General features: G+C 54.6%; 1 protein-coding gene across 1 annotated transcript in view; it reads right to left on the bottom strand.

Annotated features, from left to right (window-relative positions):
• Positions 1–17966, bottom strand: part of RD3 (RD3 regulator of GUCY2D) — a 53738-nt gene extending 35772 nt beyond the window's left edge. Inside the window, exon 1 of the mRNA XM_057398473.1 lies at positions 17901–17966. The gene's annotated coding sequence lies outside the window, so the exon portion shown is untranslated. The remainder of the gene's footprint in view (positions 1–17900) is intronic.
• Between the last annotated feature and the right edge of the window lie 7898 nt (positions 17967–25864).

Below are 25864 nucleotides of genomic sequence, written 5' to 3'. Positions count from 1 at the left end.
CTCAGATCAGCAGAACAGGCTGCGCTGCCCTGGATCCCGGGAGAAGGTGTCCCCCTGCCTTTCTCCACCCACCCAAAATACACTGACGGCTTTCCTAATAACACCTTAAAACTCTGAAAATCAATAATGTTTATGTGCTTCACCAGTTCCGCTTTCCTTTCCTCTCTCCATGGGTCTGGTCTCCCTCCTTAGAGAGGATGGTGTTTTCAGGATGCTGTTCAATAGCACTTACTCTTTTACAGTGGCAAGATGATTGTCAGTGGGGCAGTAAGTGATGATTATTGTCTTGCCTACCAAAGGGCTGAATGTTTGCATTCCTTTTCCTTCCTGATCCCCTATCCCTGCGTGCTGACCCAAACCAGACCTTTGTTAGCAACGTGACCACACCGATGTTGTGTACACTAAGCTGGGCATCATCTGCTCAATCACATGAGGTGGGGAGCGTCAGACTCTGAGGTGAGCAATGGCAGGTATAAGCCTCTTACACTCAGATTCCCTCGGAGTTCAGGAGAATCCAGAGTCTGGCGTATGGCACAGTCAGGACACCGGTGCTTTAGGGTGCCATGTCCCCCAGGCAGCCCTCTCTAGCTGCTGTCCTTCCTTTCTCCACCTTTTCTGTTTGGTCTGAGATACATCCTTGCTGGCAAATGCTTTGTTGTGCACCATTTCTGCTCCACAACAGCACTGCCCTTCTAAGTGCCACGGGAGCATAAGCAGTAACAGCATACCCGTGGAAAAGAAGAAACCACTGAGGTGCATCTGCTGCTCAAACAACCTCCAAGCAGCAACTTCCTTCTTTTCCCAAGTTCTCCCTCACGCCAAGCAGAAGCAGAGCATCTCCTGCTGCTCCTGCGAGCACATACATCCCCTTAGCTGCTACACCACCTCAGTAGCTCTGGGGTTGGGTACAGCCTCACAAGGCAAAACTGATTCAGAAAATCCACACAGGCAAAGAGAAAAAGTGCTCATACAATAGCCACCCGTTCTTTAAACTGCGTTTTTTGATTGCCAAGCCTGCTTTTGGTCTCCAAAGGCAGGGCTCTTGAGGTAAAGGGCACTGAGCTCCCTCCCAGCAGCAGACTGAAATGCCTCTCCCGTGCACAGCATGGGCAGTAGAAAACACACCCAGCATTCCTCCGTCCTCTGAGCTCCTGTAATCCAGCCCGCTAGCGTCCTGCAGTGATTTCCTCCATGCCCACTGTCCAGAGCGTGCCCTCGCTGCCCTGGGCCTGCTTAACCCGGCTCTACCTTCATTTGCACTAGAAGCAGCGTTACATAAATTACTCACTCGCTAACGGTGCCTCTCGTAAGCAAGCAAAGGGGTTGACATCACCCACGAGCAAGACACCAGCTGCTGGGGAGGGACGGAGGCAGGGAAGGGGTGAGCACGCGTCTGCGGGCACAGGGACTGTTTGAGCCGTGGCTGCATGGCTAGCCTCGTCCTTCCAGGAGTGAAGGCAGCATCCAGGGATGGCTCAGGCTGGAAGGGACCTCAGAGGAGCTCAGCCCAGCCTCCTGCTCACAGCAATGAGGCCACACCAGGTTGCCCAGGGCTTTATACAGCTGAGTCTGGAAGGCTTCTGAGGACACAGGCTCACAGCCTGGGCAACCTGCTCCAGCACTGAACTGCCCTCCCAGGGCAAAAGCACTTCCTTGTATCCAGCCTGACCTCTTTTTGCAACTTTGCCAATTGTAAAGCTGGTTTAAAATACCCCTATAGACAAAAATACGATGCAGATGCATTCAAATCAACCTACACCTCTGCCCACATCTTTGTTCAGAGCAGCCCAAGCCTTCTCCAGCCTTTAATAAACCTGTTATACAATATTTGTGGTACACAGCATCATTTAATTTCTCTGTGGGAGTGCAGGAATTTGTTCATCTCCTAAATACCTCAAGCAAGCAAGACCGTATGCACTAACACAGCCAAAATGACTGCACAGCTTATGTTTCCTCCAGATGCTGTGTTACTCCCTTCATGCTACAGGGCCTTACCATTCAGGAACTACTCGCTGCTCCCCTCCAGGCAGGATGAGCCTTATTCCAGACAACCTCTTCCTGCCCAGCTCAGCCTTCCCCATGGGGTTAGATGCTCCTTCATGGGCCCGAGCTGGCTGGTGCAGAGGCATGCCCCTCACCAGAGGCCAAACACAGTCTCCTGAGTGCCGAGTGTCTGATGCACCAATAAGCTGTGCTGTGGGAAGGCAGAGCCCCACCTCCTGAAGCCATTGCTGCTCCACAGGACTCCAGCACCCACCTTCACACCTCCCAGAAGGGCAGTAAGTAGGGTCTGGTGTGAGCTGCTGCAATGGGCACGAGAGGAAACTGCATCCACCTGCCCCATTGAGAACTCATCCAGCACACTGACAGCTGGTGGGGAGGAGGGAGAGAGGAAAGCACTGGCGTGTGTGGGGACAAGTGGTGCTTGCTCCTTCCCACCTGTGGGAAGGGAGCTTGGCATGGCATGGTTTGGCAGCATCATGCAGGGCAGTGCCAGCCTGCACTTCTGGGCCCAGATGTCCCTCAAAGCAATTGAGATGAGAGCGGTCCTGCCAAGTCTCAGCAGCATCATTTACAGTTGTACGCACAGACCAGCTCCGCGTTGACGTGTGGTGGAAGCAAACATTTCCACCTGCACTGAACCAGTGATTTCAACTCCAAAAGCAGGAATGAATCCAAATCCACTCATCCCCACCCCTGCACATAAAATGTGGTTTCACCATAGCCGGCTTTAACACAGAAGTGATCGCAGGATACTTTCTCTTCTGGTTTTCAGCCTCTTGGGTGTGCTCCAGTTATGTTGTGAAGCCTCTTTCTAGAAAGATGAGTGCCAGAACTGTTTGGTTTTTAAACCTAAAGCAAAACTGTCACAGCGTCCCATAATTGCGTGGTGGCACTCAGGAAGAACAACAAACTGTGGGACCTTGCACAGCAGCCTGATTGCTGCAGCCCATACCGCTCGCACTGAGACTTACCTGTACCTCGGGGAAGCCCTTTAAGCTGAGGAGCCTCCCTAAAAGGTAAAAGACAGTGAAGGAGCAGGGAATTGCCAGGGAATTGAGAGGTCTCCCTTCTCCCTGTGGTTCGATTCCCAAACACAGCTCCCCAGATCTACAGCCTGCAAAACACCGTTCTTGAAAGTAAAACACAGGGGGAAGTGTGCTCAGCCTGAGGGCTGCAGAGCTCAGCCTCTGCCTGCCCAGAAGAGAGGATCCAACTAGCACTGACTGCCCCAAGCTCCTAGGAGTGCAAAAGCCCCGTCTGTACCCAGAAACTGGTGTGAAGTAGTCCCCAGCAGGCGACCCCAGGAATGCTGGATGTGTGTCCACACAGAGCACTGCGGGGCCTGAGCAGTGGGGAGGCAGCAGCAGCTGTAGGTGCTTTTGTGGGAGCTGCAGACCAGCCAGATGGAAGCTGGTCTGAAACCTGGGCTGAGACAGAAGTGGAAATGAGTAACGCAATGAACAAATCAAAGAGCACTGATCTGCATTTGGCCCAGCTTCACCTCAAACGTGGATTCATAGAATCCCAGAATGGTTTGGGTTGGAAAGGACCTCAGAGCTCACCCAGCTCCAACCCCTGCCACGGGCAGGGACACCTTCCACTAGAGCAGCTTGCTCCAAGCCCCTGCGTCCAACCTGGCCTTGAGCACTGCCAGGGATGGGGCAGCCACAGCTTCTCTGGGCACCCTGTGCCAGCGCCTCAGCACCCTCACAGGGAAGAGCTTCTGCCTTAGATCTAACCTGAACTTGCCCTGTTTCAGTTTGAACCCATCACCCCTTGTCCTATGGCTGCAGTCCCTGATGAAGGGTCCCTCCCCAGCATCCCTGTAGCCCCTTTCAGGCACTGGAAGCTGCTCTGAGGTCTCCACGCAGCTTCTCTTCTCCAGGCCGAACAGCCCCCACGTTCTCACTGCTCACTCCCGGCTGCTCTCCTCGGGCTGTGCAGCGAGCGGAGCCGCCGGGGCTTCTCACGGCCAGCACCGATGGCGGCTCCTCCAGCCGGCCCCCGGCGGGGACAGCGGCAGCTCCCGCCCATCACTTCCCGCTCCATCCGTCACCCGCCTGCTCCAACCCCCGGGGTGCCCCTTCCCGGCGCATCCCCGTCCCGCGGGGTGAGCAGGGCTGCGGGGCTCAGCCGGCTCCCCCGGCGCTGCCACCCGCACCTCCCGCCCCGCACAGCTCCGCTGCGCCGCCGGGCCCGCAGTGACACCGCGCGGCGGGCACCGGCACCGGCACCGCCGCACCCGTTCGTCCCCCTGCCCCGGGGCTCTGCCGCGGTGGCGGGCCCGGTGCGCCCGGGTCCCCCATCAGCCCTGGGAAAGGAGCCTTCTCCCTCCTCCCCTTCTGGGCATGCATACAGCGGCGTGGGCAGCAGGTCAGGGAGGTGATGCTGCCCCTCTGCCCTGCTCTGGTTGGAGCTGGATGGTCATAAGGTCCTTTCCAACCCAAACTATTCTGGGATTCTATGATTACATACATATATATATTCTTACACGTACACACAGAGACCCGAGTATATAGCTGCAACCCTTCTCCCTCCTCCTCTACCCATCATGTCTCACCCCTGGCCTGTTGCCATCAGCCCACATGCTGACTTGGCACGGCAAAGGTACCACCAAGCCCCCCCATGGCTCAGCAGCGGGAGCCTCTGGGAAGCAGCCTTATCTGTAATCATACTCCTGCACTTTTTCCCAACCTCAATCCCTGACACCATCCCCATCTGGCTCGCCCTCCTGGGATGTTTAAAATGAGATTCTAATTTCTTCAGGCCAGGGGTGATCTTTTATCATGTCTCGTACAACCCTCGCCATGCTGGGGCCCAGGCAGCATGGGACCCGCAGGCATAATTACAGTCCCGATGATAAATACCAGTCATACTGTTTGCCTCCCCGTTCGGGCTGCGCTGTAATCACACTTGCTGATTGGGTTTACAAGGCAGGTGTGCACTCGGAGCCTGATGCAAGGCTGCCCTACATTCTGCTCTGGGTCACGTCGAGCTCTCTGGATTCAACGCTGAAGAGCAGTGGTGCTCCTCCAGCCCATGTGCGGCAGGGCTGTGGCTCATCACCTTTCCCAGAAGCCCCAGGTCGCTTGCACAGCACGGCACGTCAGCACAGTGTGTGGGTACGATGCTCTCGCAGAGCGTGCACCCATCTGTTTGTCTGCTGGGAAGGAGGAGGGAGCTGATTCAGACTTCTCATTTAATGCTGTGCATGCGGCCGCTGGTCAAGGGAAGTGATTCTCCCCCTCTACTGACCCTGGTGAGGCCACATCTGGAGCACTGTGCCCAGCGCTGGCCTCCTCGGCACAAGACAGACAAGGAGCTGCTGGAGAGGGTCCAGCGGAGGCCACAAGGATGCTCAGGGGTCTGGAGCATCTCTCTTATGAGCAGAGATTGCAGGAGCTGGGCCTGGTTAGTGCAGAGAAGAGCAGCCTGAGAGGGGATCCCATCAATGCAGGTCAGCATCTCAAAGGTGGTGCAAGGAGGACGGTGCCAGACTCTTTTCAGTGGTGCCCATCGACAGGACGAGGAGCAATGGCCATAAACTGAACCACAACAAGAGTCACCTCAACACGAGGAAGAGCTTCTTTACGTGAGGGTAAGAGGCAGAGCACTGGCAGAGGCTGCCCGGGGGGGGGCCCTTCCAGCACTAATGATGGATTCTGTGATGTGCTGGAGGGCTCCAGCCCTGCGGTGCCTGGCACACGCTGGGTACAGCTCTCCCAGCTTTCCCTTTAATAAGCATGTGGTAAGGGCTGGTGCCGGGTGGTGCTGTGCTGCCAGCACCACAGAATGCCATGAGGAGACATGGGAGGACAAGAAGGCTCCTTGCTGCCTCTCAGATTTGCACATGTCAAGTCAAGCAGGTCACTCCAGCTGTGCTGATCGGCACAGAAGAGATCTATCAGCACATCCCGAACTGCAGCTGTGGCCAGCCCATCCCATGGGAGCAACGCGCCAGGACTCCAGCATCCCTGATGTGCACACCCGTGCCTGCAGGTGCTGTTGGCACGTGATGCTGCTCTGGAGCTGCACCACAGGCACAGACTCCTGCAGAGATCGGGTCCCAGGTTCTCCCCTAAGTGACCCGGCTAAAGTGCAAGTCTTTAGCTGTGGAGGTAGGACCAGAAGTGTCACTGCTCATGTGCTGTGGGCAGAGCACGCAGGGAAGGCCCAGAGATGCCCTGAGCCTGCGAAGGACAGTCCTCCTTCCAGATGCTACTGCAAGCAGAGCAGAAATCCCTGTTGGAGCGCTGACAGGGCTGCACATCCTGCACTCAAGACCCCTTGGAATGCATCACCCCAACCCTGGATGCGAGTGAGTCATTGTCACCTGCGCAGAGAACTCAGGAACATGTCCCTTCCTTGTGCTCACTCTGCCCTTTGAGCACCTCAAGTCCCTGTGAGGTCCTCAGATGCTCATTCTCCAGCCCCCTCAAAAACATGGTTTGGAGAAACCCAAAGCACCTCCACACCTGGCATTGGGCATTGCTCCTCTGGATGCTGAAGAGCTCTGTGGACGAGTCTGTTCTCTGAGCATCACAGATCAGAGAGAGCCGGGCCTCCCATCTGCTGAGCAAACAAGAGTTGCATAAAGTGAAACTGCCTCGGGCTCGCTGGGGTAAACTCACACCCAAACTGTGCTGGAGTTGAGGGCTTGCAGAAGAAGAGAGCAGGAATCACCTTCTGGTGGGGCCAGCGCACTGCTCCTGCTGCCTCGGCTCTCCTCGGGCAGGGAGGCATCGCTGCTCACCTCACACCGTGCTCCCTCCATCGGGTTTGATTCACAAAGGCATTTCACAACACTTGCTCGCCTAAACGAAACAAAAGCCCTGGATCCTAAGGATCATAAAGGATCAGGCTAGATCCCTTGGAAGCAAACGACTGTTAAGTCACCATATTTTAAACAAGACGGTTTCCTGCCAAAATCCCTTGCTGAGGGAAAAGCCCACGTAAGTTCATGTAAGGGGGGTGGCTTTTGGGTCACTTAAACAGACAGGCTCCCATTCCGATTCTGTCAAATTAACCGCATGTCAGGCATGCAGGAAGCTTTAGCTGGCTCTTCAGGCCTCAGACGAACAGGAGGCCACCAAGGCTGAGGAGGGCATTCTGCCTCCTACACCTTCCCTTCTGGTCCTCTTTGCTTGGATTCCCAACTGATGTGTCCAGCGTGCACCCCAGGAACAAGAGCAAAAAGCCATCGCACGTGGAGCCGTGGTCAGCTCCCAATAACCTCTGCTGAGGCTGGCCCAGGAGGGAACATTGCCTGGACTCCCACAGCTCCACGCTGGGGTGACTGTCATACCGAAAATGCACTTTTTCCCCCTGTTTTCTCAGTAGCTATGGATAGGTGGGAATGAGCTGGCTCCTCGCTGAAAGCTAGCACGGATGGCTACTGCTGAATTCATGGTTTGCCTCTGTTTGCAATCATGTCTGCCCATGACAGCGGGTTGGAACTGGATGATCTTCAGGTCCTTTTCAACCCAAACAGTTCAGTGATTCCATGATTCCATGTTCAGCTCCACACCTCACAGCCTTACCTCTCCCTTTGCCCGTCCATGAAGCTCCGAGACACGGAGGAGTGGTGCCTCGGGACATGGGTTAGTGGTGGCCTTGGCAGCGCTGGGTTAACGGTTGGACTGGATGGTCTCAAAGGTCTTCTCCAACCTCAATGATTCTGCAGTACTGCAGATGCATGGGGCAGGCTGGCCTTGGCTCCAGCCCTTCCGGCAGCTTCATCCCAAAAGACCTCCGCTGTGGGGACATGTTCCGTTTCCTCTCCATGTGTCCTCCTCAAACCATTCCAGCAGAATAACCTCTACCAAATGTACCTTCACCAAAGCCTGTCCTGTGAAGCCCAACAGCAACGTGCTGTTACACTGCAGTGGAAGTGCTCTTGAGGAACGGGTCTAAAACGGGGGTACACTGAATTAATTATGGAAAAAGTTATCCAGGCAGACACACCACAGAATCATAGGACAACTAGATTGGAAAAGACCTGTGGGATCATCGGGATCATCAAGTCTCCTTCACTAGGATGGAGGTGCTTCAGTCTCACTGGAAAATGCTTGAAGGCAAAGCAAGAGCTGTTTCTCCTGAGAAGAGGAAAATGTGCAGGCTTGCATTTCACCATCCTCCCATGATGGACAGGGCAGCCTGGGTCCGCAGGAGAAGGTCATGGTTGAGGTGGACCTCTGAGAAGTGTGGAATCTGGCCTGAAGCTCAGCACTGCTCCCATCAGCCTTAGGTAGAGGGGTTTCACCCAGTCAGAGATGCAGCATGGGACTGTGCTGCAGCCCCTGTGCCCACACTCGGGCACAGTCCCTCGTGTCCTCCAGGGAAGCACAGCCCCCAGCTTACCGGGTCTGGAACATGAGGCAAGAGGAAACGCTTTTGGCCGCCCCAAAGCAAGGTGCTTTGCTCCTCCTTTTAACTGGAAATTGAAGCGAAGTTGAGCCCGTTGTGCAAAACGTTCCCGTGTGGATGAATCAGCTGCTTCCAGAAGGAAAAGCTGTGCCGCTTGGAAAGCCGTAGCCCGTTACACGTAACGAGCCCTCCCCCAGAGACCTTGCAATGAAGGCCTGCGACAAGCTGAAGCAGGCAAGGCAAATAAACCCAGGTTTGGAGGAACCGATTATGCAAGCAGAGCAGAAATCTGAGTTTACCGCTGACCTGACCATGCCAGAGGGGAAGAGTTTGGTGGGAAATGTCAAAACTTAAAGGAAATGTCAAGACTTAAAAGGAGAAGAGCTGGTGAATCAAGCAGCCTCTCTAGGCTGAGAGATGATGAAGCAGCCCTTCGCCTGTTCCTGCCTTCCCCTTGCGTGCATATGTCATAAATAATTAACTGGCTCTTTGTCTTAAGCCCTTGGTGAATTCTGGGGTGTAATAACAGGAGTAGTCGATGGTATCTCGACTGTTCCCTCTTCAGACAACAGCGGGCTCTCCGTGTAATCCTGCAGCGGCACGGAGCAGGTTCTCCTTATCCTCCCGATCAGGTTTCCATCCTGGAGGAGTGTGTCCTCCTCCTGTGCACATAATTATCCTCTGGAGACACGCTCATGGAAACAATAGGCACATACACTGCTCGGCAGCACCGCGCCGGCTGGCAGACCTGCTAAGGCTGGGCTGTAATTATACAGGTAAAGGCCTTCAGCAGCACTCACCGGCCCTGGACAATAACAGCAAGCAGGTAACACCTTGCAGGGCAGCTTCCCCTTAGGTGTTTTTATTCTGCCTGTGGTCATGAGTCATATGGGAGTACCCAGCAGGTGACATGTCACACAGGGGTGTTGGGCCCGCAGACCAACAGAGCCGACGAAAACATCCTTTCTTTGGCTGCAATCTGGGCCACCCTCAAGAGACAAGGCAGGTTCTCGCCCCTGTGGCAGTCACCCTGGCGTCCAGGCAGGCTGGGAGCTGGTAGCACCCCTACCAGCGTCACGTCACAGACGAGATGGCCACATCTTTCTGTATCACAAGGCAGTATTTTGGGAGAGAAAAGTGATTTCCTGTGATTTTGCTGAAGAAAGCTACAGCTCAGGACATTGTGGACAGAGCCGGAAGCCTTCCTGGTCCACACGAGGGACATCACCATCTTCCTGCTAACTTCCCATTGCCATCCCCATCCTCTGTCCTGAGAGATACTACCCCTGGGAAATTCCTTGGGATTCTCTCTGCATTCCCCATCCCTGACCAGGAGTTAGAGAGCTGGCAAGGCAACCGCAGCACAAGACCATCACGGAGTGACGAGTTGGATCTACCACCGCTGCAGGCGAGCACAGTCGCTGCTGAGAACAGGCAACAGAATGGGACAGCATTTGGAAGCGTTGGTTATTTGGAAATAACACAGTTCCCACATGCTTCCCGTGTAAACTAGCACTGTTCCAAAGGAGACCGTGCGGGCCTCCAGCGAAGGCCTGGAATACAAGGGTGCCTTAGTCCTTCTTTCCATTTGCTTGGATACATACCCCGCAAACACTCAAGGAAGGCAGGGTAAGACAGGCGAGTTTCTGCACTGAGATCTCGGGGGCTGATCCAAAGGGTGAAGCCCAAAGGAGGCCTGAAGAGCTGCACGAGCGCTCGCAGCGAAGCACCGCAGAACAGGAACCGCCTGTCTGTGCCTCCCTCCTTCTCACCCACACCCCTCGTCCTGCCCCACTGCTGGCTCCACAGCACTTGTGTCTCCACGCTCCCTCTGGGAAAGGAGGGCTCCCACCCTTCTGCTCTGCCTTGGGCCCGCGCCTCCTGCCCACCTCTCCCTGCTCTGACTTCCCCACCCTGCTCCATCCCCAGGGACACATGAGCCTTTTTGCCTTACACGCTTGCCTTTCCCCCCCGGCCGTTTCCTGCTTCCCCACCAAGGCATTTCCCTTTCACGTCCCCACCACTGCCTTCGCAGCTGGGTAGGCACCCCTGGGTGCTCTCCACCTCCATGCTCCCATGGAGCACGCTGCCATGGTCCCATGGGCCTCAGGAGGCCTGTGAATGGATTCCCATCTGGCAACACAAAGGGGCGAGGGGCACCGAAAGTCTCCTGCAGGCAGCAAGGAAGGAGCTGTGGAACCCCAGTGGTGCATTTTCCCCCTCCTCCCCTCGAGCATTACGAACCTTTTGTGAAGGCAGAGAAGGAAGAGCTACACGAATGAAATACAACGAGCAGAGACATGACCTCAGCCCGGCCGCTCGGAGCACAAGGCAGTGGCTGGACCCAACTGTTACTGCACCTAGGGCACAGCCCGACGGGAGGCATTTTGCAGGGCAGTTGGAGGAAAGGCAGAGTCCATGCTGCATGTTATTAGTGATTTTTGGCGAAACAGAAACACTAGACCCCCTATTTTCCAGCTTTCTTATGGGACCTGTAAGGGTTTGACTGGGAAGGGCTCACGTAGCCACCGGAGCCGAGTGTGAAATGTCCCTGTTGCACCCAGTAAGCTCCTCTTTCTTGTTTTCCTTCCAGAACAGACAAAACCACAGTGGGATCAAAAGCTGCTCTTTCCTATGGCAGAGGCAAACTCCTCGCTTTGACCGGTCCCAGCTCAACTCAAGGTCTCCCTCTGTGTCCTCCCAGGGAGACACAGAAACGACGCGAGGAGCCGTGCAAAGCCCTCATCTCTCTGCCAACAGCAAGGACTTCTTGCAGGTGGAAGCAGGCACGGGAAGGGTGAGCTCAGCTCTGGGTGTGCTCACAGCAAGCACCCAAGCTTTGCCCCAAGCAGGAGTCCCAGAGACCAATGGTTGGGACAAACCCTCCCGTGCGGGGTGGCAGCAAGCACAGGGAGGGGATTCCTGCAGGCTAGGGAGTGCATCCACCTCGGAACGGCTCCTGTCTGCAGAGGTATGATGCAACATGTCACCACTGCAGACAGACGTGTGCACAGCGATGTCTAATTCAGATCGCTGCTAATTACCCTGGCGAGTGTTTGAGCTGCCTTAGAAAGCCAGCACCCGCTGAAGAGGCATGATGCGTCCTGGGGTGATGCTCTGCCACTAATTGCAGCTCGAGTGCTTCAGCTTGTGCTGACCTTTCTCCCTGAGAAGGGGGTTACAACTTCTTTTGACCCTGAGCACCCACGAGGAGTGTGGGTGCTCTGTCATCAACTTCGTAATGAAAACCCTAAAAGCAAGCAGATTTGACACAGTTCCGTACCAAGCTATGCACAGAACTGCTTTTGGGGTGTGGGCTTTCACCCAGTTGTGCTATTGCCTGGTAGTGAGTTCATTCGGAAGCTGAAGGGAAAGTATGATGTGAGCCATGGCCTAGGCAAGGAAGAGGGAGGATGCTAGCTCTGCCCCTCTGACCATGCAGAGGGGCTCCAAACAAGACAAAGACAAAGAGTAAGACAAGAAGCAATGATGGATGTGCAAGGGAAGAGGGAAATACAGCTAAATACCTTCCCCAACAGGCCACCGTGCCACCTCCAACCCATCGTGGCCTCTAGCTGGCAGCAGGGACCTGAGGGATGTGAGGGCCACTCTGAGGCAGAGCTGGCTGGGTGTCCCCAGAGCACTGTTCCTCCTGCCCAGCTGCCTCTGTATTCCAGCCACTGTGAATGGAGAACGGCCAGGAACGCCAGCTCTCCTGGACCCTCCTGCAGGGACCCAGCCCCCCTGCAGCACAGGCAGCCTCCAAAAGGGCCGGTGCCCTGGGGCATCGCTACTGAAGCGTATTTGCAAGTAGGTTTTAAAGGTTGGAGCAGCCCGGGCAAAGAGCTCAGGAAAGGGCTGTGCAATGACCCCACTGCTGTTCTAATCGGCATCTTCTTAGCATCGCAGCGCCGTTCCTCAGCGCGTGGATTGGCGACGGCAGAAGGTTCAAGGCAAGGCACTGCCTCGCACAAGAGCGAGGTGGCTGGAAGCACACACACTGTTATCACTGCAGCCACCTGGCCCCAGCACACGCCTGTGCTGCACAAGACACCGACCCCAGCGTGATAGGGGATGAAGTGCCGGAGGCTGCAGTGCGCTTCTCCCCGCTTGACCATCAGCCTCTTTGACAGCTCTCGGTTTCTCCTTTACTTCACCCTGTCCTGGTGTGAGGCTCCCCCTTACCAGCCTCCCGTGAGCAGGCACCTGCGGCAGCGCCAGCTGCTTTTCCTGCTCCAGCGCCGGATTCCTCACACACCGGTGGCACTGCTGCTGTCGCTGCTGCTCTTCCGCCCCAAACCTGCCTGCTCCTGTGCTCCTGCTGCTGTCAGTCCCCGGCCAGCTGCAGGGTGGGGTGTACAAAGAGCAGGAGTCAGCTGTGGAAATAACCCCTGGTTTTGGCTAAGAGACGATTGGCAGCGGTTCAGACTGATGAAAGCGCTTGGCATTTCAGCTGCGTTCCTACCCCACACGAAGGCTGTGCTCTCTCGCATTGCTCATGCGTTTGTTTCCATGTTTTTCTTCCCCAAAAGTAACACGGAATTCGTTTCCCCCCTCAGGTTTTCTTTCTGTTTTCGTTGTTGGTTTTGGTTTGGGTGTAGAGCATCTCAGCGTTACCTGTGGGAAAAGGGATTGCATTTTGGGCCTTGGAAAGTGGACCGGCGCAAGAAGGCGTGGATGAAAGGATACCCTCGTTCAAACACCACGTAACACAGGGAAGCCAGTCGGAATATTTTTATGACCATTGTGGTAAAGACTTTGGAAATAAAACAAAGGTCTTTGCTCCCGGTGCTGGGACTTGGATCTGTGTCCATGTGGCAGGAAATGCTAAGTCCCAGCACTGGGGGCAAAGACCTTTGTTTCTTTGCTCATATAGAAAAGGAAAGTGCACATGCGAAGAGCATGGAGGGAGGGCCAGGTCCGGCTGCCCACCCAGATCCCCTCTGGGAAAATGGCAGGACGATGCTCTAACAGAAACGGCTGAGCGGATGCCTGCAGGTGGACTTCAGAGCCATGACAAGGTCAGGAAAGCCACCGGCTGGACTTGGAGAAAGAAGGAGCCCTTGCCTGCAGCTGAAGAAATGCTTCTTGGCCATTAACAGAGCTGTCCCTCAAAGCTGCCCCATGATCTGGCTGTTTTCCTAGAGAAAAAGATGCTGAAAAGGTGTGCTGAAAGCTGGGAAATGGAGGTTGGGAACAGGATGGTTCCTTCGTGACAGATGATGGTGACACCCTCCTCCGCACTGAAACCAGGAAGTTTCTCTTCTCAAGTGCACCAAGGTCTCGAGGAGGAAATGATTGCAAAAACATCTACTGAGCCTATTGCTGATAATGACATCTGTTTTTCCACTGAGGTAATCTCCCTCTCTTCTGTAGTTCAGCTGGGGTGATGGCTTTTAACACTCCCATCATCAGCATAAAAAGGAGTGTCCAAAGTCCTGTGGATACTTGGAGAGGCAAGCGTAGGGCATCGGCTCTGCCTCCAGCCCAGGAGCATCGACGGTGCCCCGCAGGTGCTATCAGCATCCAGGGATATAAAACCAGCAGGTTTCCTACTCATGAATCTGCTGACTTGTCAAGTAGTTTTCTGTTTGAAATAGAAATGCTTGTGTGGATTGGAGCTGAGCAGAACAACGAGGCTGCCGATGGAGGCTGCCCTTGCAGGGTGAAGAGGGAAACACCATCCCATCATTGCTGCTGTTTAGAATCACAGAATCAACCAGGCTGGAAAAGCCCTTTAAGCTCACCCAGTCCAACCGTTCCCCAGCCCTGCCAAGGCCACCACTGCCCCATGGCACTGAGGCCTCATCTCCACGCTGTGTGAACACTTGCAGGGACGGTGACTGCAGCCCTGTCCTGGGCAGCCTGTTCCAATGCCTGAGCACCCTCTGGGACAGGAATTGTTCCTCAGTTCCATCTAAACCTGCCCTGGGGCAGCTTGAGGCCGTTTCCTCTTGTCCCATCCCTTGTTCCCTGGGAGCAGAGCCCAGCCCCTCCTGGCTCCATCCTCCTGTCAGGCACTTGTAGGGAGCCATCAGGTCCCCCCTGAGCCTTCTCTTCTCCAGACTGAACCCCCCAGGTCCCTCAGCCCTTCCCCATCACATTTGTGCTCCAGGCCCTGCACCAGCTCCGCTGCCCTTCTCTGGCCCCCCTCCAGCCCCTCAATGTCTCTCTTGCAGTGAGGGGCCCAGAGCTGAGCACAGGGGGAACCCAGCAGGACTTGTCCCTGGAGCGGGTCCGAAGGCAGGGGACGATGGGCCCAGGCACCCCAAGGAGTGAGGGATCCCCAGTGCGGGAGCGCAGGAGTTCACCCTGTGCTGCTGCTTGAGCTCCCTGTGCTCTCACGGCCAGGTCAGTGCAGAGCCAGGTCAGTGCAGGTATTCAGGTGCCTGCAGATGCAAATCAGGCACAAGGGGATGTTTCCCAAAGCATCTGCGTCTCGGACACCCACATGCTCTTAAAGCTCTGCCCTTCCGCCTCTGCATGCAGCACTTTCTTCATTTCTAAGCTGGATGTGGTAATTGCCCGCCTCGCTGGCAGCAGGAGGAGAGGAGAGACCTGGTGTGCTGCCGTTAGCACCGGTCCCCTCCTCATCCCGTGTGCCAGGCCGTGCCGGGCAGCCCATCAGCACCTGCGGCTGCATCTGGCTTCGGAAGAGGGGAAAACCGCCAGCCCTGAGCCTGGCTCTGGTTAAGATGGTTTTCTGGGATGGAGCTTCCTGACCGCTTCCTCAATCACGGAATCACAGAACGGTTTGGGTTGGAAGGGACCTGCAAGGCTCATCCAGTTCCAACCCCCTGCAATGAGCAGGGACATCTTCAGCTGGATCGGGTTGCCCAGAACCACATCCCGCCTGGCCTGCAATGTCTCCAGGGATGGGGCATCCAGCACCTTCCTGGGCAGCCTGTGCCAGTGTTTCACCATCCTCATTGAGAAGATATTTTTTCCTCACATCCAGCCTGAATCTCCCTCTTTAAGTTTAAACTCCTCACCCCTCGTCCTGTCACAGCAGGCCCTGCTCAGAAGCCTCTCCCCACCTTCCTTATAAGCCCCCTTTAAGAACTGAAAGGTGCAACAAGGTCTCCCCTTAAGGAGCCTTCTCTTCTCCAGGCTGAACAAGCCCAGCTCTCGTAGTGCGCCTCCATAGGAGAGCGGCAGGTCCGCGCCCTAGGACAGCTCCAGGCTGCCCGTGGTGCCGGCCCATCCGTGTTTCACACAGGCAGCTGCAGGCTCGTGACAGGGATTTGCCAGGAACACCGTGGGGTCACGCACGCACATGGCAGGGAAACAAAGCCTTAAAGGGGAGAGAGGGAGCCTGCCTCCGAGCGCCGCAGCACCGCGCAGCCTGGGGCAATCAGCCCGACAAGCAGCCGGCGCTTGCAGAACGCCTCCTGGATTGTACTTCCCCTTAGAGCTGAGCCGTGGCTGCACCTCTTCTTGGCAGCCCCAGCGCTCGCTGTAAGAAAGCTAAGAAGAACGGAGGTGTATTCTTGCCCATCGCCTGAAAGCAGCCCCACATGAAACTGACCTGCCACACAGTGCTTTATAGCCTACTCAAACGCGAAATCCTCTTCTTTCCATAGGAAAGCAGGGAACACAGGGGCAAAGGGGTTTTAACTTCAGGAGCAGGGGAAACAAAGAGAGTTCCACAAAACAGCTTGCAGGCTGAGCTCAGCAATTAAAGCATTAGGACACAAGGAGGAAACGGTCCGCCCAGAGAGACACTTGAGCTGATCACCCAGCTACTTCAGGCAGGCAATCCATCAAGTTTGGCCACTGTGGCACTCCTGGAAACCTGTGCGGATACAAGCAACAAGCAGCACAGCCAGTTAGTCCTGCAGGAAGGTGCACAGGCTGGGGCACAGCTACGTAGCTGACCTAGAGGCACACGGGCCAAGGAGGGAGCTGTGGAGACCGGGGTCATGGGGCATCACCTACAGCGGGGCCACGGTACAAGAGCTCCAGTGCTCCGGTGCTTCTCTGAATCTCGGACCCGACATCGGGGGCACCATGAAAGCAGCAGCGCACCAAGCGAAAGGATGCAGCTCCCCTTGGCCGCGGGAGCTGCAGCTGATTCCCAGGGATGTGCTGAGTGCTGGCATGCTGAAGCAGCAGGAATGCTGCAGCTCTCCCATTAGGTGCGCTGCCGGGCTCGCAGGGACCCAGCAGAAACACTGCTCAGATCTGTTTGCTCACTCATTCCAGCTCTTCCTTCTCATCCACATCCGGCAGCGCATGGTGACGGCGCAGTGCTCCTGTGTTTCTCCCTTTCCAGCAAGCGTATCACGGGGCAGCGCTGCCGTGCTCACTCAGCCCATGGTGCTGCTGCCCAGGAGCCTGCTACCAGCGCACTCGGAAACGTGTCTGGTTGTCTGAACACACCAAGATACACAAAACCTGGGAAGATACTGGCAGTGGGGAGCTGAGCTTGTGGTGATTAACACGATGACACCATCATTAGGGAATACAGCAGAGAACCTGAGTCACTGGCTGCTGTGACACCTTGCGACACCTCCGCTGGCTCAGCCACCTCGCCTGCGTGGAGGTTTCACTGCATCCCATGAGAGTTATGCTCCAAACTGAGCTGGAGAGATGGAAAAATGCCCAAAGCACTGTTTCTGGAACAGCACACTGGGCTGTGCAGTGGGCATAGAATCACAGAATAGTCAGGGTTGGAAAGGACCTTAAGATCATCCAGTTCCAACCCCCCTGCCGTGGGCAGGGACACCTCACACTAAACCATCTCACCCAAGGCTCTGTCCAACCTGGCCTTGAGCACTGCCAGGGATGGAGCATTCGCAGCTTCCCTGGGCAGCCCATTCCAGTGCCTCACCACCCTCACAGTAAAGCACTTCTTCCTTATACCCAATTTATAATCTTATATCATCTTGTCTTTTACAATAATCCTATATCCAACCCGTGCATGTCACAGACTGCAGCATGCCCATGAGTATCAGGGTACCCACATACAGGAAAAGAAAGCCACAAGTGCCCTGGTCATTAGAGGATCTCAGGGCTTACCCCCTGAGCAGGGTGTTTCTTCTATTTGCACAGGGTCAGAGGGATCCCATGTTCCTAAATCTCTGTGGGTTTTGTCACCTAGGGACTATCACGCTCGGTCCCACGGGTCTGCAGACCCCTCTGCAGCAAACCCCACTCTACTTTAGCAGGGGTTGTCAGCCACGGAAGCAGAGCTGGGCCACGGAGGCCAGCAGTGAAATCCCTGCTCATTTCCATGACAAGCTGCAAGCCAAGCCCTGATCCTACAGAACAAATGTTCCCCCCCCCCCCGCCCGGAGGCCAGTGCAGATTTTACCAGAGCCGGGTCCTGCTGCAGTGATGGACACAAAGCATCCCTCTGGCCTCCCCTCGCATCCAGAGAGAAAGGGTGAGCAAAGGCTTTGGTAACTGTGCAGCCTGGTCCTATTGCTGCTCCCTTCTCTGACAACTGCAAGCACGGCGGCGGCGGGCTAAGACAGAGCCAAAGCCCTGCGATAGGTCTGGATCAGCAAATGCTGCCTAAGACTTACCTTGAGCAAGGGCTCAGCCTTCCTCGGCACGCATCCCTCTGCAGCGTTAGCTCCTGGTTTGCTCACGGGTGCAGCTGCGGAGAGCCCTTTGCCGGTACACAGGCTTTGCAGGGGGTGTTATTGGCTTGTTGAAAGGAGATGGCTGTTTACACGAAAAGCTTTGGTACAAAACCAGGACAGCGTGACCTGGAACTGGGAGGACTTCATTTTGCTGATGGCAAACATCAAGGTCCATCATGCATTGCCCACGTGCCCATGCAAGCCCATGCAAGAGGATTATTGCACTGCTAAAATGGGAGCAGCATCCCCCCAGAGAGGAAGTGGGAGAGAGGAGGACCCTGCACAGGGATCCTTGTCGCTGGGGGATGAGCAAGTGGGCTCCCTTATGTTGGTCAATGACGTGAGGCATCCACTTGCTCTGAGCTGCCTATGTTTTACCATGCCAAGGTGTCCAACGCCTTTGCCCTCTGTCTTCCACAGTCGCCTTAATCCTGCAAAGCAACAGCTCTTGTTGTAGCAGAAACTGGGGAACAAAGTCAAACATTTCCTGAGCTATCCCATAGAGTTTTTGTGCTGCAGGGTTCAAGCGGTAGTGCTGAAATGGGAGAAACAGCAGCAGTCGCTCCAGGATCCCTCTGCCACCTCAGAAAAACACCATAGGAAACACAGAGAATGTATCTGTCCTGTAATGACTGATTTGCACCAAATCATCCAACTACACTTCCCCAGTGCTGGGTTCAGCTGATCTGCTCTCCCAAGGCAGCTGATGCTCAACCATGTGTATCTCCCCAGTGGATTCCTCAGCACAAGAAGGACACAGAGCTGCTGGAGCAGGTCCGGAGGAGGCCACGAGGATGAGCAGGGGCTGCAGCGCCTCCCATATGCAGACAGGCTGAGAACGTTGGGGCTGTTCAGCCTGGAGAAGAGAAGCTGCGGGTAGACCTCAGAGCAGCTTCCAGGGTCTGAAGGGGGCTACAAGGATGCTGGGGAGGGACTCTTCATCAGGGACTGCAGCCATAGGACAAGGGGTGATGGGTTCAGACTGAAACAGGGCAAGTTCAGGTTAGATCTAAGGCAGAAGCTCTTCCCTGTGAGGGTGCTGAGGCGCTGGCACAGGGTGCCCAGAGAAGCTGTGGCTGCCCCATCCCTGGCAGTGCTCAAGGCCAGGTTGGACGCAGGGGCTTGGAGCAAGCTGCTCTAGTGGAAGGTGTCCCTGTCCGTGGCAGGGGTTGGAACTGGGTGATCTTAAGGTCCCTTCCAACACAAACCAGCCTGGGATTCTATGATACAACCTGAGGAGCTGCTCACAGAGCTCACCCCAATTTCTGCTCATCTCAATGAAAGAGGAGGGGACAGTGACAGAGTGGGTGGAAGCCAGACCTGAGGGGTTTCTCCCTGTTCAGATCTGCCCCCAGTGGAGAGCCCGGTTCAGGAATCTCTCTCCGAGTTTCCCTTTAGAAGCACAGAATTACTCTGAGCACAAGAGGACAGCAATTGCGCACTTAATTTGCTTCACCCTGGAATCCATCACCATTTAGGAGCCCGGGTTATTTATTGGTGGCAAAGAGGTATCGATTGCCTGGCCGCAGGCAGAGTAAAAATCATTGCGGGGAAAGACAAAAAGCCCCAAGCAACAAAACAAGCCAGAAGAATGGCTCCGGTGCCTCCTGCCGTGCAACGCGCCGCTCCGGTCCTCTGCTCCCCAGCATCCCTCAGCCCGCGCAGGCTTCCAAGGCACGAGAAGTGGCCTTTCCCTTTGAATTCATGGGTGAATGGTTTTCAGCAGCTCGCAGGCGCTTTATCACCTTCCTGCAGAGCAACATAAAACAGGGCCCTGGCCTCAGCCTGCGTGCTAGGAACAAATACATAAGGGCAGCTTCCTGCAGCTCGTCCACGTGCGGGAGCCGCTGCATTGTGCGAGGAGCTCAAGCTGTGAGCCCAGAGCTAACGCTGCCCTCAGCTCCCTGCTGGCCCTGCGTGTTTGGAGCCAGTTATTTCCTTCTTCAGCTCTGCCCAACAGGAAAGCTGCTTCCCACCCCTGAAGCCCGGTTGAAAGCCAGTGGCTCACTGTGGCTCTTGTTGAAGATGGATTTCCCTGCTAACGGCAGCCGCCCGCTTTCCTGCCGTGACGGATGAATCCAGCGCTGCCTGGACCCTGCACCATGGGCCCGGGGCAGTTTCACGTTGGCAAATCACATTTGGTGGCACGAGGGTGGTCGCTGATGCAAGCCTTGTGGTTCCATTTGCCACAAACCCCCTTGTGCCCGGGGCTGGTGTCCTCTGGGGCAGTTGCGGGGTGATGCCCTGGTCAGTCGGTGGCAAGGGGTCACACTGCTGATGGCCAGGGCCTGCTCAAGGCCAAGCACAGCGGTCCCTGAGCGGCTGCCCCAGGCAGGGTGGTGCCGGGCTGCTTTGACAGATAAGTGTGGGGCTGCCCCTCTGCAGCCCAGCCTCTAATCACCCCCTGCACCAGCCCAGGGCACCCGCACAGCTCTGCATGAGAGCTAAGGACTAAAGTCCTGCAAGGACTGCAGCCATCCACAGGGATTGCAGCCATCCACAGGGATTGCAGCCATCCACAGGGATTGCAGCCATCCACAGGGATTGCAGACATCCACAGGAATTGCAGCCGTCTACAGGGATTGTAGCTGTGCATGGGGATTGCAGCCATTCACAAGGACTGCAGCCGTGCATGGGGATTGCAGCCATCCACAAGGACTGCAGCCGTGCCTGGGGATTGCATCTATCCATGAAATCCATGCTGTGATGCTCCAGAATGGCAGCAGAGCAGCCCCTCTGGAAGCCACTGGCTCCCTCACACCAGTGACAGCAGCAAGGCTGCACTCACCCACGCTGGTATGAGATGGAGAGCAGCATCCCTACCCAGCCGGGCTGTGCGGTTCCCAGCACCCTCTTTGATGGGGCGAGAGGGCAGCTCCATAGGGTTTGCAACCAGCCTTCAGCAGCTGCAGGCATTCCTCCAGGGTTCCACTACTAAGTTTTGCCTCACTTTGAAGGGAAAAAGCAAAGCAGAAGGTGCCACCTGTGTTCCAAAGAGAGGACATGTGGCTCAGCCTCGCAGTTCGCTTACAGGGAGCAATTCCTGGTGTTTCCAGCAAGCTGGACTTCGATTTGCGTTCTGCAAAGGGAAAGCATTGCATTTTGCCAGCCAGGTATTACTGAGTATCCCTCCCCAGAAGCTTTAGATCGCTATTTGCCTCAGCATTTATCATTTAAAGCATAAGTCATGTGCTAGCACACACAACCCAACGGCGCAGGTTAATTGCAACGTCTCAGCTCTGCCGTTGAACTGCGTTGCTGGGATTCATTTCTCTCGTTCTTCTAGGGGTTCTAATCAGCCCTGTGCAAAGAACTGGTTCTCTGGATGTTTGCAGCTCTGCAAGTCTTTAGCAAAAGCTACTGGCATCCAAATGTTTAGTTCTCCTCAATTCTGAGCTCGTCATTTCATTAAGAAAGGGCAAAGTATTTCAAAATGGAAGTGGTTGGGGGGGGGTAACTATTGCAGGAAGTTAAAGCATTTTACCTCCCCAAAGGTCATCGTTCCCCATGAGGCTGTCACTGCAGAGAAGCCACCACCAGCTACTGAGATGTGTGTGCTGGTAGCGTGTGGGGAGGATGGAGGACGGAGGATGCTCTGTTCCTGCTCTCATTTCAACGTAATTAAAAGCAGTAGAAGCAGACCAGCTGCTTATTAATGACCTGAGCAAGGGCTTCGGGTGCCCAGATCACCCCTGTGCCTTCCAGTCATAGCATCTCTTCCATACAGAAGAGCAGCATTCCCAGGACAATCTCAATCCTGTTTAAAGCAAACAAACATGCCTTAAGGAGCCTGAATGCTGTGAAAAACCACATGGAATGTACGCTCCTGCAGCACACAGGGGCTTGGGAGCACTTGGGAGTGCAAACTGATGCCTCTGGGCTTTGCAGAAGCATCTTCAGCAGCACGTGGACACGGTGGTTTGTCCGTACAGCCTAAGAGACTTGGTCCACAGAGGTGCTGGAGGTGATGCTTCCTCGCCCTGATGGAGGACAGCGGAGAGCTCTGCGATAGGGTGGCCATAGGTCCCTTGCTCGCACCCAATGCGCTACAGGCTTGTGAGCACCAAGACAACCTCCTTCTTTCAGCCTCTCTGCTCCTCCCTGTGTGAGAAGCCATGTGCCGGGGCAGCGACGCTTGCTATATCTTTGCAGCACTGGCTGCGTGCAGGTCGTGGAGGGCGCTCATTTCACCCCCTGACACATAAAAACCGGAGAAGTCAGAAGCGTTATGACCGTGGGGCGGGTTTGGAGGAGCTCTGTCTGGGATGACAACCGAACCAGGAGCATTTTCAGCATCGCAGGCATGTTCCTGCGCTTCCAGAAAGGAAAAATATGAGTCAACAGGCTAAAGAAATCACAGAAACAGGTGGCAAGAGACACTGCGGAGTGCAGCGTTTGTGCAGTTGTTCGGCTCCCTCCATAGGCCTGCTTTAAATGAACCAAAATACCACCCTGTGTTTGTGGCTGGTAGGCATTTACTTGCCTTGAAAGCAGTGGTCATCTACGGCAGCTCTGCTGCAGTGATGTTAATTGATTCAATAGGATGATCTCTTTAGTGTCCTTTAAGAGAATCAAAGTACGGCCAACTCAAAACTAAAACCCAACCAAGCCAACCAAAACTAACCAGCGTTGTTTTGGATCTGGGGCTCGTTTCCTGGCTCTTCTGGGCAACCAAGAGAGCAAAATGAGGAAACCCCTTGAGCCAAACCGCTTCTGCATCCCTGCCCGCTGACCCCCACAAGAGCCTGTCTCAAGATCCCTTGCAGGCTGCTTTAGCTAAACAGCCTCAGGATACAAGGGGTTAAAGCATCCTGCCGTGCAGGAGGCTTTTACTTGCGAGCTCTGACAGCTTTTCCCTTCATCTGCAGAGTGGAGCTGCGATCCCACAACAGCTAAAGTCGTGAGCTTGTTCATGCTACAATGACAGCTGTTGTAACAACAGGGTATTTATTAGGTTTCCCATTACCCTGCTGTGCTCTCAGACCCCAGCTCCTTTCCAAGACTTCTCTTTGGTTCTTTAATAACCGGGAGCTAGGAGAAGGCTGTTTCCAACCTTCTAACAGAAAGTCGTGCAAGCACGGCGGGGAAACAACGGGACAGAAAGCATTTCTAACCTCTCCTTCTCCGCCTCAGCTTGACCCCTATTAAAGAAGGAAGCAGCACCAATTCTGCCTTTCTGCCTCCCTGTTACAATATAGGCTTCTTTTAAAGTAAGTATATTATTAACCTTTCCCCTCAACTCTATACAGCAATACAGGAAAAGTCAGAGTCCGTGTGATTCCAAAGTCCTGGAGACTTGATTATGGATGTAGTGAAGTGCCGCAAACTCTCTCATGGTGGGTGTTTTCCCCATTACTGGAATAGGAAGCATGCAGCAGCCCTGCCTGGAGGATTCCTACCTGCAAGCTCAGTGCTATGCTAGGAGGGGACAAGCCCTGCCCAAGCAGTGCCTCGGAGTCATCATGGAAAAGCAGACAGCCTGGAAAAGCCACCTGCACAAGGGCAGAAGGAGCAGCCAGGTTTAGGCAGTCACTCCTGCATCCCTCCCTCCACACCTGCACCAGACGTGGCCTCCCTTTGGAGGCCTTCCCTATGCAGAGAGAGTGAGAGTTTTAACCATGGCAACCCAAGCTTCTCCCAGGAGGGATGCTGGTTTTCCATCCCTCAGGACAGGTCTGCTTGGGCTGCAGTCGGAGGAGGATGGCTTTTGTCCCTAGTGGTCCTGCTGGGTGCCCACAGGGTTTCTCCCATCCCTTAAGGCCACCCTTACACTGAAATTGTAGCTTCTGGGGGAAACCGAAGTCCATTTGGAGGCAAATGAGGCCATCCAGAGAACCACGGTTACCACACAGTAAGCAGTCACGCTCTCTAATCTCAGTACTTCATACTTCTTTAAACACCATCCAGTGATGTTTGAGGGATGAAAAGCAAGACAGAGGTCAGAGCCCTGTGTGCACTATGAACAGAGAGCCCTTTTCACCTCTGCTAGAGCTCCCAGCGCTGTACCAGGGCAGGTTCTTATATTCATAACCTACTCATCAGAGATGCTAGAAGGAAAACATGCTCTAAGGGGTTCTGCAGGACCCATTACCATCCTACCCGATTTCCTTAGCAGTAGCTTACACCTACCAAGAAGTGCCTCTGTGAAATCGCAGCTTTTCTTCCTCTAAATGGCAATGTTTGGGAACACTCACATTTACAGGGAAAACAGCCACAAGCCAGCAAAAAACTTTCTTAACAGAGGCTGAATGCGTTGAGAATTAACCTACCCCCATCTTCAACATCTCTTGTACTCTCCATCCAGTACGTGCCTCGGTTCAGAGTCTCATCATTCTGATTGAGGAGAGGAAAACACAGCGTCCACTTGAAGGCACTGATGTGCAAGGCACTCTGGAGCCAAACTGGTGAAGACGTTCTCCTTCCAACAGAAGCTGTCAGGCAAGCAGGATGGTTTGGATAAAACCCTGAGTACACTTTCACATTACGGGGAAGACTGAAGTGCGTGTACTCCAAGGAGTAGCCAAGTGATGTTCAGTCCAAAAAGGCAGCTATCACGCTGTCCGTGCCTCCCGACCACACATTCGCTGCTTGGATAAACCATTGCATAGGATGGGCTCTAATTGGTCTTTCTGGAATAAAGCCATCAACGTATAACCGCTATCCCAAAGGGTTGGGTTTGCAGGGTGCTGTGTATAACACAAGCAGAACTGCAGCACAGGGCAGATACCTTCTCTTTCATGCACCACTGAAGCAGTTTCTTCTTTGTGAAGCTCAAGCAAAGTTTTTTCCACCCTATTTTGTGGTGGTGGTCCCTGTTTTCACCCGTTCTACAGCCCCTCAGAGCTCTGCACAGCACTGAAGTGACGAGTGGTTGTAGCTGGCTCCCATTTGATGACTGAAAACGCCTTGATTTTTAGCTGATATTGCAAATACGCCATGCCCACAAAAACTGGACAGGCTCTTGAAAGCGAAGTTTATGTCTGTGTCCTGCGAACTACCAAGATTAGAAGCAAGGCTATGGAACTACCAGTGTCCTTGTTCATTATGAAGCACTTTCTCAGGAGAACTAATCATTCCGTTTGAAACCACTCTGAGTGCTATCAAACCCACTCGCGTTTGAACCTTAAAAGCCCAGAATGTTTCTGCTACCTTGGGGAACTTTCAAACCTCCATCAGCATAATGAATAAAATCCATTCAAGTGAGGCCGGTTTCGGGAGCTGCAGTCTCACCGCACTGCGTTAAGCTCAGGTTAAGGTTTAGAGACAAAGGGGAAGAGGGTGGCACCCCAGCCCTCTTTGTTTGTTTAAGCAATCGCTGTCCTAGCCCACACCAGTGACTTTTTCTCTCCAAAGCACCGTTTCAAAAGGGGAACTCCACGTTGCGCAAGGGCTCTCTGCGTTCGACTTTACCTCCAGTCACTTGGAGAAACACTGCTCTGTCGGGATTTTAACCACTGCCAGCAGCAAAGCCTCCAAGCAAGGACATCATAAGCTGCTGGCTCTGAATGCAAGCGTCCTTCTCGCAGGCTCAGGTGTGAAACAAAACCACTGTTGCCTGATTTTCTACACCAGTTTTGAGCGGTGTTGCTAAGCTCGGTGCTTCACCCCGTCCTGTCCTGACGGACAGCGGAGCTGTGCCGGCTGCCTTCTGTCTCGGAAGGACGAAGGTCTCCGTTTCAGCTGTGATCCGCTCAAGCGTTTTCTTCCGTGTCTCTCACTAGCTTTGATTTGCACAGACATCAGGTGTAGCCCTCGCAGTTACAAGCTGTTAGGCACTGCAGAGCTACAGAGGAAGACCAAAGACCACCAGAACATTTGCAGGGGGGAAATGATGACTAATCCAAAAGCAAACCCCATACGCCTCCCGTTGCTCATCCTTCCCCATTGATGCTATCAGTTCATTT

Source organism: Pezoporus wallicus, unplaced genomic scaffold (assembly GCF_028554395.1).
Source record: "Pezoporus wallicus isolate ANWC-B61680 ecotype Strahan unplaced genomic scaffold, APGP_CSIRO_Pwel_v1 contig_11493, whole genome shotgun sequence".
Taxonomy (NCBI): Eukaryota; Metazoa; Chordata; class Aves; order Psittaciformes; family Psittacidae; genus Pezoporus; species Pezoporus wallicus.
Note: the sequence above shows the minus strand (reverse complement) of the source record. Positions and strands in the feature narration are given on the sequence as shown.